At 38.4% G+C, this 18039-nt stretch overlaps 1 non-coding gene across 1 annotated transcript; it reads right to left on the bottom strand.

Moving 5' to 3' along the window:
* Positions 1-15505: 15505 nt before the first annotated feature.
* On the bottom strand, positions 15506-15612 carry LOC118148046 (U6 spliceosomal RNA). Its single transcript, XR_004734812.1, has one exon. It is a non-coding gene; the product is annotated as a U6 spliceosomal RNA (small nuclear RNA).
* Between the last annotated feature and the right edge of the window lie 2427 nt (positions 15613-18039).

Below are 18039 nucleotides of genomic sequence, written 5' to 3'. Positions count from 1 at the left end.
GATTTCAATTATGTAAACTAAGATAAGATGAGGGATATAGTAAAAATAAATTGTTTTGATATCCTGTTGGGGTTAGAGATAATTTTTCTTCTTTAAAATTTCCTTGTTACTGCTTTTATAATAAAAATATAAATACTCTTATGAATATAAGTTTGCTGTATTTCTAAATACAATTTCTGTGTCTTAACAGTTCATGATGAGGAGGATAAAAGGTATAGACAAATTGTATTAACCTGAAAATATCTCTATGAATAAAATTAATTTTCTGTCTCTTTTTCCTTTATAGGTGTCTCATGAAAATGACAATACAACTTCTCAAATTTAAGTAGTGTGGAATATTTAGGAAAAAATGGCAGATAGGAGACAGGACTAAAGTACAGCTCCCACTTGGATGGACAGGACAGTATGTGGAGACTCACATGGTGAACTTTTGCTCTAAGAACAACCACCTCAGGAATATACCAGAAAAAACAAAAGAATTCACTGACCGTTTGAAAGAGGTGGCTTGCTACTGCAAACTCCATGAAACTGCTGAAAAACTGTGAGTTCTCAAAGTGCGAAAGGGGGAAAATTCTCCTTCTGAACATGTATGATCACTGGGGAACCTGCAAATGCAGGTCATGGGAGAAGGATTTAACCATACCTAGAGTTGAAAAGGATTTAGGGAGCTGAGTGAAATATAAAAGTAGAAGAAACAGTGGGAAAAGCCCTCTAGGTACTCCTGGTCTCCAACTTGAGCCCAGAAAAGCCATTCCTGGCTTTATCTCACGGGGGTTCTTGGGGGAAGGCAGCTAGTGAAATTCAGGAGGGACCACAGGGTGAAGAAAGCTTCCAGTGGAATTTTGTAATTATTTTGGCTGAACACAAATTTTTTGAGCGAAATTTCCGGTGGTGGAGGGTGGGGGCAAAAATAGAAAGCACAGATATGAGTGCAGAAGATGCAGCCAAGGGTTTGAGTGGAGGGATGGGGATGAGGGGTGAGGCCTGAGAGCCATGCTTGCTTTCTCAACAGGAAGACTTGTACCCTGGGGCAAGATCTCAGCCCTGCTCACCAGCTTCCTAGATGTAAACTTGGTGCTATTAGTGAGGCATGGCGGGAGTGAGACTGGCCTTGCTGCATGGGAGCTGAGTGAGGCCTATCACTGCTAGCTTTCCTCTAGTTCCCTGGTGATCTGTATGATGCAGCAGAGGCAGCCAAAATCTCCCTGAGAACATAACTGCATTGGCATGAGAATCACTCCCGGCTCCCCACAATGGCCACAGCAAGTCCCACCCAAGGATAGTCTGACCTCAGACCCACCTAATTCTGCCTCCACCTGATGGTTTTTCTCTGCCTGCCTTGTAGTAAAAGACAAAAGACATAAACTCTTGAGAGCTCTATGGCCCCACCCATCACCTGAGAAACCTGACTACTTACCCTGGCCAGTGTAGGGCAAGTGTTTATCTCCCTTCTGCTGTTGCAACTGGTGCTCTCTTCCAAGTGCTGCCTCCTGGCTGTAGGCCAACTAACTTAAGCCATTACAACAACTTATAACAGACCAACCCTGCTCCAAAGAAGAGAAAACAACAGCTAATTACACCACCTGCACCACCCTGGATAACCAGAGGTCCTGAGTCTGTCCTTGTGACAGTGTCTCTGTTGGAATAACCAGCATTCAAGAAAACTACAACCAAGAACTCCCGCAGAGTTCACTTTATGCTCCTGCCACCTCCACTGGGGCAGGTGCTGGTATCCATGGCTGAGAGAACTGAAGACAAACCACATCACAGGACTCTTTGCAGACATTCCTCAGTACCAGCCCAGAGCTTGCTAGTCTCATTGAGTGGTTAGACCCAGAAAAGCAATAACAATTACTGCAGTCTGGCTCTCAAGAAGCCCCATCTCTAGGGGAAGCAGAAGAGTACCACTTCAAGGGATCAACCTGTGGGACAAAAGAATCTGAACAGCAGCCCTTGAGCTCTAGGTCTTTCCACTGAAACAGTCTACCCAATGAGAAGGGACTAGAAAAGTAATTCTGGTGATATGACTAAACAAGGTTCTATAACACCCATAAAAGATCACACTAGCTCTCCACAAATGGATCCAAACTAAGAAGAAATCTCTGAATTGCCAGATAAAGAATTCAGTAGGTTGATTATTAAGCAAATCAGGGAGGTACCAGAGAAAGGTAAAAAACAACTTAAAGAAAAATTAAAAAAAATACAAGATATGCATTAAAGTCTCCAGAGAAAGGAGATATCATAAAGAAAAGACAATTATAACTTCTGGAAATGAAAGACACACTTAAAGAAATGCAAAATATGCAAGAAAGTTTTAACAATAGACTCAAATGAGTAGAAGAAAGAACTTCAGAGCTTGAAGATAAGGTTTTCAAATTAACCCGATCCAACAAAGACAAAGAAAAAAGAACTAAAAACAAAACAAAACAAAGCTTTCAAAAAGTCTGGGATTATGTTAAACTACCAAACCTATGTTCCTGAGGAAGAAGAGAAATCTAAAAGTTTGGAAAACTTCTTTGAGAGAATAATCAAGAAAAACTTCTCTGACCTTGCTAGAAATCTAGACATCCAAATACAAGAAGCTCAAAGAACATCTGGGAAATTCATCACAAAAAAGATCATCACCTAGGTACATAGTAATTAAGTGATCTAAATCAAGACAAAGTAAAGAATCTTAAGAGCTATGAAGCAAAAGCATCAAGTAACCTATAAAGGAAAACCTATCAGATTGACACCAGATTTCTCAGCAGAAACCCTACAAGCCAGAAGGGATTAGGGTCCTATCTTTGGCCTCCTTAAACAAAATAATTATTAGCTAAGAATTTTGTATCCAGCGAAACTAAGCTTCATAAGTAAAGGAGAGATAAGGTCTTTTTCAGACAAACAAATGCTGAGAGAACTCACCACTACCAAGCCAACACTATAAAACTGCTAAAAGGAGCTCTAAATCTTGAAACAGTTTCTCAAAATATTAACCAAAGTAGAATCCCCTTAAACCATAAATCTCACAGAGCCTGTAAACAATAACATAATGAACACACACACACACACACACACACACACACACACACACACACACACACACAGTCTTCAGGCAACAACTAAATGAATAGAACAGTACTTCATATCTCAATATTAATATATAATATAAATGGCTGAAACGCTCCACTTAAAATATACTGAATGGCAGAATAGACAAAAATCCACCAACCAAGTATCTGCTACCTTCAGGAGACTCATCTAACACATAAAGAGTCACATAAACTTTAGGTAAAGTGGTGGAAAAAGATATTCCATGGAAATGGAAACCAAAAGCAGGCAGAAGTAGCTATTTTTATATCAGACAAAACAGACTTTAAAGCAACAACAGTTAAAAAGAACAAAGAGGGACATTCTATAATGAGAAAAGAATTAGTCCAACAGCAAAATAACATAGTCCTAAATATATATGCACCTAACATTGGAGCCCCCAAATTTTTTAAATGATTACTACCAGACAGGTGAAAACATAATATAATAGTGGAGGACTTCAGTACTCCACTGATAGCACTAGACAGTTCACTAAGACAGAACGTCAACCAAGAAACAGTGGACTTAAACTATACTAGAACAAATAGATTTAGCAGATATTTACAGAACAGTGGACACAACAACTGCAGAATATGTATTCTTTTCATGAGCACATGGCACATTCTCCAAGACAGACCATATAATAGGTCACAAAACAAGCCTCAATAAATTTTTGAAAATCAAAATTATATCAAGTACCCTCTCAGACCACAGTGGAATAAAATTGGAAATTAACTCCGAAAGGAACCCTCAAAACTATACAAATACATGGAAATTAAATAATCTGCTTCTGAATGATCTTTAGGTCAACAATAAAATCAAGATGAATATTAAAACATTCTTTGAACCGAATGATTATAGTGACACAATGTATCAAAACCTCTGGGATACAGCAAAAGTGGTACTAAGAGGAAAGTGCATAGCATGAAATGCCTAAAACAAAAGGTCTGAAAAAGCATAAATAGACAGTCTAAGCTGACACCCCAAGGAAGTAGAGAAACAGGAACTAACCAAACCCCAAACCAGCAGAAGAAGTAACAAAGATCAAAGCAGAACTAAAATTGAAACAAACAAAAAAAAACAAAAAACAATACAAAATATAAACAGAAAGCTTATTCTTTGAAAAGATAAAATCGATACCTTGTTAGTGAGATTAACCAAGAAATGAAGGGAGAAGATCTGAATAAGCTCAATTGGAAATGAAATGGGAAATAATAAAACGGACACTACAGAAACACTAAAGATCATTCAAGGCTACTATGAACACCTTTATGTGCACAAACTAGAAAACCTAGAGGACATGGATAAATTCCTGAAAATGTACAACACTCCTAGATTAAATCAGAAAGAAATAGAAACTCTGAACAGACTAATAACAAGCAGCAAGGTTGAAACACTAATAAATTGCCAACAAAACAATGGTTAGGAAGAGACGAATTCACCGCTGAATTCTATCAGTCATTCAAAGAAGAATTGAGACCAATCCTACTGAAACTGTTCCAAAAGATAAAGAGGAAATCCTCCCTAAATCATTCTATGAAACCAGTATCATCCTAATACCAACACCAAGAAAGGACATAACAAACAAGACAAAATGAAACAAACCTACCTACAAGCCAGTATCCCTTATGAACATAGATGCAAAAATTCTTAACAAAATGCTAGCTAACTTAATCTCCAACAGCATATCTAAAAGGCAATCCACCATGATCAAGTGTGTTTCATATCAGGGATTTTTTAACAAACACAAGTTAACAGATGTGATACACCACATAAACATGATTAAAAACAAACATCACATGATCATCTCGATGCAGGAAAAACATTTGACAAAATCCAGCATCGCTTTATGATTAAAACCCTCAGCAACATTGGCATAGAAGAGACACAACTTAAGGTAATAAAAGCCATCTATGACACACCCACAGCCAGCATAATACTGAATGGGGAAAAGTTGAAAGCATTCCTTCTGAGAACTAGAACAAGACAAAGATTCCCACTTACCAGTTCTATTCAGCACGGTACTGGAAGTCCTAGCCAGAACAATCAGACAAGGGGAAAAAAACGGCATCCAAATTAGTAAAGAGGAAGTAAAATTGTTGCTGTTCACTAATGATATGATTGTATACCTAGGAAAACCTAAAGACTCATCTAAAAAGCTCCTATATCTGCTAAATGAATTCAGTAAAGTTTCAGGACACAAAACCAATGTACACAAATCAGTAGCACTGATGTACACCAACAGTGACCAAGTTGAGAATCAAATCAAGAGCTCAACCCTTTTACAACAGATATGGAAATAAATAAATAAAATAAAATACTTGGAAATATACCTAACCAAGGAGGTGAAAGATCTCTACAAGGAAAGCTATAAAACATTGCTGAAAGAAATCATAGGCAACACAAACAAATGGAAACACATCTCATGGTCATGGATGGCTAGAATCAATATTGTAAAAAATGACTATACTGCCAAAAGCAATCTATAAGTTCAATGCAATTCTTATCAAAATACCATTACTATTCTTCACAGAACTAGAAAAAAAATCTATCCTAAAATTCATATGGAGCCAAAAAAAAAAAGCAAGACTAAACAAAAAAAGATAAAAAACAAATCTAGAGGCATCACATTACCTGACTTCAAACTATATTATAACACTGTAGTCACTGAAACAGCATTGCGCTGATACAAAAACAGGCATGTAGACCAATGGAACAGAATAGAGAACCAGGAAATAAAGGCAAATACTTACAGCCAACTGATCATCAGCAAAGAAAACAAAAACATAAAGTGGGAAAAGGGTGCTCTGTTTATTAAATGGTGCTGAGATAATTTACAAACCATATGTAGAAAAATGAAACTGGATCCTCATCTCTCATCTTATACAAAAATCAACTCACAATGGATCAAAGACAAATCTATGACCTAACACCATAAAAGTTTTTCAAGTTAACGTCAGAAAAACTCTTGTAGACATTGGCTTAGGCTAAGACTTAATGACCAAGAACCCAAAAGCGAATGCAACAAGAACAGTCATAAATAGATGGGGCTTGCTTAAACTAAAATAATTTATACAGCAAAAGAAAGAGCAGAGTAAACAGACAACCTACAGAGTGGGAGAAAATCTTTGCAAACTATGCATCTGATGAAGAAGTAATATCCAGAATCTACAAGAAATAAAAAGAAACAAATCAGCAAGATAAAACCAAATAACCCCATCAAAAAGGGGGCTAAGGACTTGAATAGACAATTCTCAAAATAAAATATACAAACGGCCAACAAGCATATAAAAAATGCTATACATCATTGATTATCAGGGGAGTGCAAATCAAACCCACAGTGCAATACTACCTTACTCCTGCAAGAATGGCCATAATTTAAAAATGAAAAAAAAAAAGATGTTGGTATGGATGTGGTGAAAAGGGAACACTTTTACACTGCTGGTGAGAATGTAAATTAGTACAATTACTATGGAAAACAGTGTGGAGATTCCTTAAAGAACTAAAAGTAGAACTACCATTTGATCCAGCAATCCCACTACTCAGTATCTACCAGAGGAAACTAAATCATTAAATGAAAAAGACACTTGCACACACGTTTATAGCAGCACAATTTGCAATTGAAAAAAGAAAAACAGGCTAAATCCCTATCATCCAATGAGTGGATAAAGAAAATGTGCTGTATATATACTCTGGAATGCTACTTCAGTCATAAAAAGAAATGAAATAATGACATTCACAACAACCTGAATTGAGTTGTCTCAGTAATACTTGGTTATTTGGCTGGTTACCTAATAATTTAAAATATCTTACACATCAAAAAGTGTTTCTTTATCACAATTAAAATGGAGGAAAATGTTTCCATGCTTGTATTCATTTCCATGCTTGTATAGTACTTGCACTGCTATAAGGAACTACCTGAGACTGGGTAATTATGAGGAAAATAAGTTTAATGGATTCATAGTTCCACAGGCTGTACAAGGAGCATGGCTGGGGAAGCCTCAGGAAACTTGTCATCATGGAAGAAGTTGAAGAGGAAGCATCTTCACTTTGCTGAGAAGGAGAGAGAGAGCAAAATGGGAGGTGCTACACACTTTTAAACAACCAGGTCTCATGAGAACTCACTCACTATAACAAGAACAGCAAGGGAGAAGACTGCCCTTATGATCCAATCACCTTCCAACAAGCCCCTCCTCTAACACTGGGGATTACAATTTGATATGAGATTTGGGTGGAGACACAGAGCCAAACCATATCAATACTTATTAGCACTGTACATGCTCTAACCTTGTTGCTGCTAATATATAGGCAATTAAGGAAAAATAAAATGCTTTGCTACTCAGGTTGTTACTTACTCAGTTGATGCTGTGGGAGAATGGATCAAGTCAGTACTTCTCAGATCCCCCATCTTACCTACCTTCCCAGGAGTATCAAGTGACACTTTTACTAAAGACACTAATGCAGGCTTAGAGGAATGTGCCAGTTACCCAAAGACTCCCGTCACATTCAGGAGCCAGGTCAATGCCATAGCAATTGAGCAGGGATTCAACCCATGGAATCTGTCTGCCAGTGGCCTTTGGGTGTATCTCAGTAAGTTCCTCCTCAGCAATGCTCTCCTATTAGTCCATGCCCACCATTTGTTTGACTCCATTCTCAGAAGCCTCACTTTATAGTCCCTCTCTCATTACCAGTGCCAGTTAGGTACTGGGCAATGTGTTGGTCCTACAAGACCTACTAACCAAATCTCAGAAAATGAGAATATGTGGCCAGACCAACCAAAGTATTTGCATTGCTTCTCTTTTCCTCAGCAGTGAGTGACAGTGATTCCACAAATATAGAAAACCAATATTATTAAGATATAGATTTCTGGAGATAGATTATTGAGAGAAGAAAGTCTTTTAAAAGAAGACCTTAATGTTTTATTGGAAAACTTACAACATGAAAACAACCATTCCCTTTCAGTTGCTGCACAAGTGAAGTTATGAAACTATGTTTAAAGTATAATTTAACCTCAGCATCAAAACTTAGCGCTCGAAACCTCTAAACAAATAGTCGAAGGGCTGGGCACGGTGGCTCACGCCTATAATCCCAGCACTTTGGGAGGCTGAGGCGGGTGGATCACGAGGTCAAGAGAGCGAGACAATCCTGGTCAACATGGTGAAACCCCGTCTCTACTAAAAATGCAAAAATTAGCTGGGTGTGGTGGTGTTTGCCTGTAGTCCCAGCTACTTGGGAGGCTGAGGCAGGAGAATTGCTTGAACCCAGGAGGTGGAGGTTGCGGTGAGTCGAGATTGTGCCATTGCACTCCAGCCTGGGCAACAATAGCAAATCTCTGTCTCAATAAACAAACAAAAAACAAAAAACAAATAGTCGAGATGAAGTTACAGCAGTATGTTTAGCAGAGAAGGATTTGGGGTCAACTTTTGAAATAGAAGTGGATTTCACCATGGTAGACAGGCATGGCATTCTTCTAGCACTGTTCAGAGGTGCGACCAAATGGATGGGATACCCCATTTTAGCACATGCTGCTCCCTCATCCTTGCTATCCTCCCTCTTCCTCTTCCTTGATACCTGGCTGACATACCCATTTGAATTGGAAGACCTAGCTTATCTCTGGATCTAGAGGTAGAAAAAATTTAAATAACTTTTTAAACCTACAGAGCTAGAAAGTGTCTGGGTCAAGACAAACCTATATTTGACTCTAAAACCCATAATTTTATGCTCTGTGCTTTACTGCCTCTTATTTGAACTATATATCAGTTCCCCAGGGATTTCTGTGTAGCTGTCTGTTCTCTAGGAAAGAGGGCACGTATTCCGAGCTCCTGCTGGAGGGGGTGTCTGGGCCCACTTGAGCCAGCATAATTCATTTTTTTCTCTCTGTGATATAGTTTGGCTGTGGCCCCACCCAAATCTCATCTTGAATTGTAGCTCCTATAATTCCCACGTGTTGTGGGAGGGACCCTGTGGTAGATAATCGAATCATGGGGGTGGTTTCCTCCATACTGTTCTCGTGATCTTAAATAAGTCTCATGAGATCTGATGGTTTTATAAGGGCTTTCCCCTTTGGCTTGCCTTTCATTGTCTCTCCTGCCTGCTGCCATGTAGGATGTGCCTTTCACCTTTCTGCTTGATTGTGAGGCCTCCCTAGCCATGTGGCATTGTGAGTATATTAAACCTCTTTTCCTTTATAAATTACTCAGTCTCAGGTATGTCTTTATCAGCAGTGTGAAAATGGACTAATGTACTCTCCTACTTCTAATGAAAGTAAAAATAGAAATGAAAAACAGTTGGATATTGTGTCACTAAATGTGATGTGAAAGCTCAACTAATGGCTCCCAAAGATTTTTTTAGACTTGTCAGCTTGAAGTTACCCCCTTGGAAAGCACATTCAGGGAAGGGGTCTCAGCTCACAGTCTTTTGACACTTCTTCCTGGTCTCTTTAAGAGAGGTGGACCCAATGCCTTGGTAATAAGCAAAACTTGCAGAATCACTTGATGGAGAAAGTTTGGCATGGTGCTTAAAACTGATATCTTTCATATCCTCTAGACTTGACTTTGAATCTGTGCTCCCTGGGTAGGTTACATTGAGTCAGTTATGTAACGTTTCTGAGGCTCACTTTCTTCATCTGTGAAGTGAGGGCAGCATCCTTTGGAGGTTTGGTTTCAGACTAAATGAAATAATAAACTACAGGAGATAAAGAGAAGTTACGGAACTTGACTAAACTGACTTAGGCCTCAAAGCCCGTAGGTGGCAGTTTCAGGATTTGATCCCAGGCAGCCTAGGGATCAAGCCTAGATCCCTCCCCGCCTCCCCTCAGCCTTGTAACCACCTTGCTATGCAATGTGGTAAAGGTTATAATGGGTCATTACATGGCCAGGAGGGAGAAGACAGGAAGGACCTCTAACCTAGACCAAGGAGAAAAGGGTCAAGAAGAGCATTTCAGGAGACATAACATCCAAGCTAGAAACTGTGAGTTAGCCAAAGAATAGGAGGACTTTTGGTGATGGAAAAGGAGGATATTGGGTGATGAGGGTAAGGTGGCAGAGAATGTTCTAGGCAGGAGGAATAGTATGTATAAAGGAGTCAAGAGAGAGCATGGCACATTTGTGTTGCAAATCATAGCTGGCTAATCAATATGTTGGAAACTGCTGTGCAGATGCCTTCTGTGCCAGGGCTGTTACACTAATGAACTTCTGCTTTGTTCATAGAGCCTCCCGAGCACCATGCATGACTTGTGGCTTGCTATAGTGGCCTCGTGTGCTCCTGTAATTCCAACTCAATTACAAAGTTCCTGAGGAAAGACCCAGACTTTGGGCTTAGTTCTATCTCCAGAACAGAGCACATGTCAAGAGCTCGAAACATACTGGGCAATATCTACTGGTACAAATTTATCTGTGAATGATTTATAATAGTAAAGCTACCCTTTCATCAGCAGAAAATGCCAATTAATATGTTCTCCAAGTACCCACAGATATGAAGTGGTGACCAGAATTTGTTTTTATCCACGAGGAACACAAATGCCACATGATTTGTGTGCAAATTGCCCTCTGTGTACAATCGGTACTGGCATAGACTCATGAAGCAGATAGCTGACAGGCCGTGCCCAGAAGCAAATGGCAAATTCAGAGAAAAGAGCTTGCTTTCCCTGGGATGAGCAGGCATTGCTATTCTGGGCCTGAGTAAATAAGACTGTGTAAATAAAACTGTCATGAACCTCATTGTGTAAGCCATCAGGGAAATGGCTATTGTCTTTACTCATTAGAATGAGGTCCCTCGGAGCGGCCTGATGTGACCATGTTCCTGTTCATATCCAAGACTGTAACCTACAGTTTTTGTAGTTTCTTTTAAGAGAAAATATGTAAGTTAATTATTTGGCTCCATTAAAGAGGTATCCATTTTCTCATTGAAACTTTTAAGATAATAGAAAGTTATTATATTTCTTTTATTCATTATGAAAGATCATAAAAATGGATGAATGACAGCAGGCCCATAGGGCATTGAGCCAGCCCAAAATCAAGGCACAAACACCAAGCTTAAAGGCCTTCTGGGGTGACCTACTCATTGCTTATACTTACCGAAAGTTTGGTTTTGTGGTAAATATGCATAAAGGATGCCATGACTTTAAAAGACTATATTTTTGGAGATGTTCTTTAAATGCCCTTCTTAGCCCTTGAATAGAGGGTGGTTGTAATTTTGTGGTGCTGTTGGTAATCATTTGCATGGCTTGTTTTTTTAAAAAAAGTTTTATTTGGAATAATGTCAGACTTATAGAGAGAAGTTACAAAAATAGAGCAAAGAACACCCTTATACTCTAGATCTAATTTCATCTAGTGTTAACATTTTGCTCTATTTTATTGTTTTCTTTCTATTTTTTTCTGGTAAAATTGAGAGTATGTTGCATGCCATATTTATTTACCCCTAAATGTTTCAGTGTCAAATTCCTAGGTATAGTTATCAACCTCAATAAATGTAATAGTGACAACAGTACTTTTATCCAATTTATGGTCTATATTCCACTTATCAATTAACTAAATAATGTCATTATAACACTTCCTCCTTTAGCACAGTTATATATTTAGTTGTAATACTGGTTAAGTTTCTATCTCAGTCCATTCAGGCTGCTCTAGCAGAATACCATAGGCTGGGAGGCTTATAAATTACAGAAACTTATTTCTTCCAGTTCTGAAGGCTGTAAAGTCCAAGATCAAGGTGCCAGCAGATTTGGTGTTTGGAGAAGGTTTGTCTCCTGGTTTGTAGCTGGTGCCTTCTTCTTGAGTCCTCACATGTTGGAATGGGTAAGGGATCTTTTTTTTAACTTTTAAGTTTAGGGGTCAAAGTGCAGGTTTGTTACATAGGTAAATTTGTATCATGAGGGTTTGTTGTACAGATTATCTCATCACTGATATGGTTTGGCTGTGTTCCTACACAAATCTCATATTGAATTTTAGCTCCCATATATCTTGGGAGGGACCCGGTGGGATATAACTCAGTCATGGAGGTGGGTCTTTCCTTTGCTGTTTTTGTGATAGTAAATATCACAGATTCTTTGGAACAAAGTAATTTGAAGAATCTCCCCATCCAAGACAGAATGCCTACATGAGCTGTGTGCCGCCAGCCTGGAGCTTGAGTTATGAGCTCAGCATTGCCATTAACTCCTTGGGTCATTTCAGGCTAGTCACCCTTCTGGGCTTCAGTTTCCTCATTTATAAAGAAAGGGATTGAATTAGATAATCTTTAATAGTCCTCTAGGTTAAACCATTCACAATTTTTAATGAATCCGTAACAAATGAATAAAACATATCCTTTAAACACATGTCCTTGTGTTTAAAGGCAATTAAGAGTGAGAACAGTAATATCAGTTCTCTCAGTTGCTTAGATCTTTGGAGAGCTTTGTCTGAATTTGCAAGAAAAGCTGAATCATGAGTGAACTCACATTCACAATTGCTACAAAGAGAATAAAATACCTAGGAATAGAACTTACAAGGGATGTGAAGAACTTCTTCAAGGAGAACTACAAACCACTGCTCAAGGAAATAAGAGAGGACACAAACAAACGGAAAAACATTCCATGCTTATGGATAAGAAGAATCAATATTGTGAAAATGGCTATATTATGCAAAGTAATTTGTAGATTCAATCCCATCCCCATCAAGATACCATTGACTGTCTTCACAGAAGTAGAAAAACTACTTTAAATTTCATGTGGAACCAAAAAAGAGCCCGCATAGCCAAGACAATCCTAAGCAAAAAGAATGAATCTGGAGGCTACCTGACTTCAAACTATACTACAGGGCTACTGTAATCGAAACAGCATGGTACTGGTACCAAAACAGAGATATAGATCAATTTTACAGAACAGAGGCCTCAGAAATAACACCACACATCAACAACCATCTCATCTTTGACAGACCTGAAAAAACAAACAATGGGGAAAGGATTCTTTATTTAATAAATGGTGTTGGGAAAACTGGCTAGCCATATGCAGAAAACTGAAACGGAACCCATTCCTTACACCTTATACAAAAATTATCTCAAGGTGGATTAAAGACTTTAATGTAAGACCTAAAACTGTAAAAACCCTAGAAGAAAACCTAGGCAATACCATTCAGGACATAGGCATGGGCAGAAACTTCATGACTGAAACATGAAAAGCAATGGCAACAAAAGTCAAAATGGATGAATGGGATTTAATTAAACTAAAGAGCTTCTGTACAGCAAAAGAAGCTACCATCATAGTGAACATGCAACCTACAGAATGGGAGAAAATTTTTCCAATATATCCATCTGACAAAGGGCTAATATCCAGAATCTACAAACTTAAACAAATTTACAAGAAAAAAACAACCCCATCCAAAAGTGGGCAAAGGATATGAACAGACACTTCTCAAAAGAAGACGTTTATGTGGCCAACAAACATGAAAAAAAGCTCATTATCACTGGTCATTAAAGAAATGCAAATCAATACCACAATGAGATACAATCTCATGTCAGTTAGAATGGCGATCATTAAAAAATCAGGAAACAACAAAAATCAAGATGCTGGAAAGGATGTGGAAAAATAGGAATGCTGTTACACTGTTGGTGGGAGTGTAAATTAGTTCAACCATTGTGGAAGACAGTGTGACAATTCCTTAAGGATCTAGAACCAGAAATACCATTTGAGCCAGCAATCCCATTACTGGATATGTACCCAAAGGATTATAAATTGTTCTACTATAAAGATACATGCACACATGTTTATTGCAGCACTGTCCACAATAGCAAAGACATGGAACCAACCCAAATGCCCATCAATGATAGACTGGTTAAAGAAAATGTGGTACATATACACCATGGAATACTATGCACCCATAAAAAAGGATGAGTTCATGTCCTTTTTTATGAGGGACATGGGTGAAGTTGGAAACCATCATTCTCAGCAAACACTACATGTTCTCACTCATAAGTGGGAGTTGAACAATGAGAACATATGGTCACAGAGAGGGAAACATCACACACCAAGGCCTTTTGGGGGTTGGGGGGCTAGTGGAGGGATAACATTAGGAGAAATACCTAACGTAGGTGATGGGTTGATGGATGCGGCAAACCACCATGGAACATGTTTACCTATGTAACAAACAAGCATGTTCTGCACATGTATCCCAGATCTTAAAGTATAATAATTTTTTTTAAAAATGGAAATACATGAGGTATGACATTAAAGTAATACAAAAGCTGAAACTTTTAACTAGCAAAATTTATTATATTTTGATTAGTGAGTGGGGAGATTGTGCCTTGGCCTGGGCACAAAATACCGTTTATCTCAAGCAGATAAACTGACACATTAACACTGAGATTCCAAGATGCTCACATATTTCCAAACAAATACTGAGGATCTAAAGGTTTCTTTCTGGCTGTCAACACGATTCTTGTAATAACATGCATTTAGGGTATTTTCCAAATACCCAAAGGCACACATGACTTTAGAGAGCACATGTGTATTTCATTTCAGTAACCCACTTTTCTGCTTAATTAAATTCATTTGGCAGAAGTGACAATATGAATTTGATACACTGTTATCACATTGCATTACTGACAAGCCTTTCAGGCTTCTACCCTGGATAGCCCTGGTACAAAGCACTCTAGCAGAAAGAAGGTCTGTGAAGCTGCCAAAAACAGGCTAAGAATTCCCCAGGGCAGTCCCCAAGACCTAGAAAGAGGAACATGAGAGCTCATGGGATGTGCAGGCTCCTGGTGCTTCAAAAGGCTGCTCAAGTACCCCTTTCCTGAACGGCTCTTCTTTCAGTAATTACAAGTGGTGAGAGGCCCTTTCTGACTGCACTTGGGCACTCACCTGGGCTCTCAGACATTTGTCCTGTGTGTAATGTTAAAGTAAGAGGGTGTAGTTGTCAGACAGTTTACAAAGCATTTATGTTTACGGTGCACAGGAGACAGCTTGGAGGAACCTGTGTTCAAAATCTGACTTTAACTCTTGCTAATAAAGTGACCTTAGCCCATTTACAAAGCCTCTTTGAACTTCCTACATCTGCAAAATAGATTTGTAGGATCCATGTCGCCTATATGTTACAAGGTTACCTATGTTACAAGGTTGTTGTAAGGATTAAGATAGAAAGACATTTAAGCTGTCTGGCCTAGAACTGGTACCCAATATGTAGTTCTTTCTTCTTTTTCCTGTCTTCTGAAGTAGGTAGACAGGATAAATATTGCCAATCCTGTTTTATATGGAAGAACATAGGGGCTTGTAAAGTTTTAAGGTTACTCAAATGGTAAGGTCCCATGATGGATTTGAACTTGTGACTTTTCACTAGCCCATTCCTGTTTATCTCACATGGAAATGGGTTTTTTTGAAGTTGATTATATCACTGAGCAGATTTTAACAAGGATTGGGGGAATTTATTTTTAATAAAAAGTATATAGAACAGTCTTAGATTATTTTTTTAATATGGAACGCTTCATGAATTTGCGTGTCATCCTTGCGCAAGGGCCATGCTAATCTTCTCTGTATCGTTCCAGTTTTAGTATATGTGCTGCCGAAGCGAGCACTGTCTTAGACTGATAGAAAAGTTACAAAGATGTTGCATAGAGAAGGAACTGTGTACCATATTTGTAACTTTTCTGTAGTTAAAAAGAGTGTACAAGTTAGAAAGTTTGGTGCGAAAGTAATGATAGTTTTTGCCATTACTTTCAATGACAAAAACTACGATTACTTTTGTATCAATCTAATATATACTTATCCTGTTTCCTCAATTGTTAACATCATACATCATGATAATATACTTGTCACAGTTAAGAAACCACCGTTGGTACATTTGTATTAACTAGTAGTACATTGCTATTAATTAAATGTTGCTCTTTATTTGTACTTCACTAGCTTTTCCCCAAATGGCTTTGTTCTATCTTGAATCCCATCCAGGATTCTGCACTGCACTTAATTGTCATGTCTCCTTAGTCTCCTCTGGTCTGTGACAATTTCTCAGATTTTCCTTGGTTTCTTGTCAGATTTGAGGAGTACTGGTCAGGTAGAAGGTCTTTTATTTTGGTTTATCTGATGTTTTTCTCATCATTAGATTGGGCTTAAGGGTTTAGGGAAGAGCTTAAAGGTAAAATGCCATTCGCATTAGATAATTTCAAGGATACCTACAATCAACATGCTATCTCTTATGATGTTAACCTTGATCACCCAAACAAGGTAGTATTTGGCAGGTTCCTCCACTGTAAATTACTTCCCCAATCTTTATAATCTTTATTCTTGAAAAGCAAACCATTAAGCACAACCCATGCTCAAGTGGTGGAGACATGTTAAGTTCCACCTCCTGGAGAATGTTTTCCATTGGGGTATTTTACTATACCATGAAACAATGTTTTCATAATTTGTTCTCATTTTCCAACACATCTGAATAACATTTTCTGGTGCCTCAAAATAGATACTACCCAACTTTGCTAATTCACCCAAGTTGGGTTTCAGAGAACCAGACTATTTTACAAAGAAGGATTGAGTTGCTGAAGATCTTTACAATTCCTCTCTCTCTCTATGTATTTGACCTGTAAAATACATGTAATAATCCCTCTCATAAATTTCATGCTGTATTATATGTGTAATATGTGAATATTTGTAAGTTATTAAGATAAATGCATTGTTCTTGGGTGGGTTTAAGAATGTTTTTGGCATTAATAATAATCTTTTCCAATTTAAAAACTGTTATTGCTTCCAGTATTGCTTTCATCACCTTAAGTAACTGGAGCGGGGGACTATTTTGATATTAATTATGCATTTTTTCATCTCCTATAGGACCTACCCTTCAGGTATCAGTCAGTCAGCAGCAATAGTTTTCTATATGCATTGCCAAAAAATGTAAGAGCAATTCAGAGACAATAATAAGTCATCAAAGTACTTTCAATTCTGATGTGACATTTGTGAATCAATAGCAGAGCCATGTCTTGAAACTTGTATCTCTCAATTGCAAGAGATAGGTGCTGAAGAGAGAAAAGAAGTGTCACATTATTGCTTATTTTCTTCCCAAGCTTGACTTAAAATATGAAGAGCAAAATCCTGGAGGATTCAAAACATTAAATTTATATTAAATATACACAAAAAGGGAAGAATGAGCCTTTTTTTGTTGTTGAGACAGAGTCTTGCTCTGTCGCCAGGCTGGAGTGCAGTGGCACAATCTCGGCTCACTGCAACCTCCCCCTCCTGGGTTCAAGCGATTCTTCCACCTCAGTCTCCCAAGTAGCTGGGATTACAGGCACGTGCCACCATGCCAGGCTATTGTTTGTATTTTTAGTAGAGACAGGGTTTCACCATGTTGGCCAGGATGGTCTCGATCTCTTGACCTTGTGATCCACCTGCCTCAGCCTCCCAAAGTGCTGGGATTACAGGCGTAAACTACCACGCCCAGCCAGAATGAGCCTTATATGTCCAAAAAGAAACAAATATTTGTCCAGCAGATAGAATGAAAAGAAGTAGAGAAAGAAAAACTACCTTGGTTGCTGGTGGAATCATGAGAAGTGATCCAGCATTCTGTTTTTTGTTTTTTGGGTTTTTTTTGCCTGAATTATTTTTGGGAAGGCAGTGAGGATGGTTTTTTGAATACCTGATTTTCATAATTCCCAAATAGTTTGTTGGGAATCCCAGAGCAGAAAGATACACTACTTTGCTTCCCAGGATGAAATCTACAACTGCAGAACTCATAATGATATCTGGCACTCCAGCCAACAAATGAGAAGTCGAGTAACAATGCTTGGGTGGTAGGAACTGAGAGGGCTTCATAGCATGTATCACACATTCCACGGTGATGGAGGAAGTAGCTGAGTATTCTTGAGTCCAACAGCAAGGTGAGGGCTTGGCTCCGGCTCTGAGGTCACCAACAATTCTGAAGGGATTTTGTGGTATAGAGGAGGAAGATTTAAAACAATGTTTGTTAGAAGCGTGACAGGGGAGAGACATCTTTGCCTTGCTACTGATCTTAG

This window comes from Callithrix jacchus, chromosome 1 (genome assembly GCF_049354715.1).
Source record: "Callithrix jacchus isolate 240 chromosome 1, calJac240_pri, whole genome shotgun sequence".
Lineage (NCBI taxonomy): Eukaryota > Metazoa > Chordata > Mammalia > Primates > Cebidae > Callithrix > Callithrix jacchus.
The sequence above is the reverse complement of the archived record's forward strand: the minus strand, read 5'-3'. Positions and strand labels throughout refer to the sequence as shown.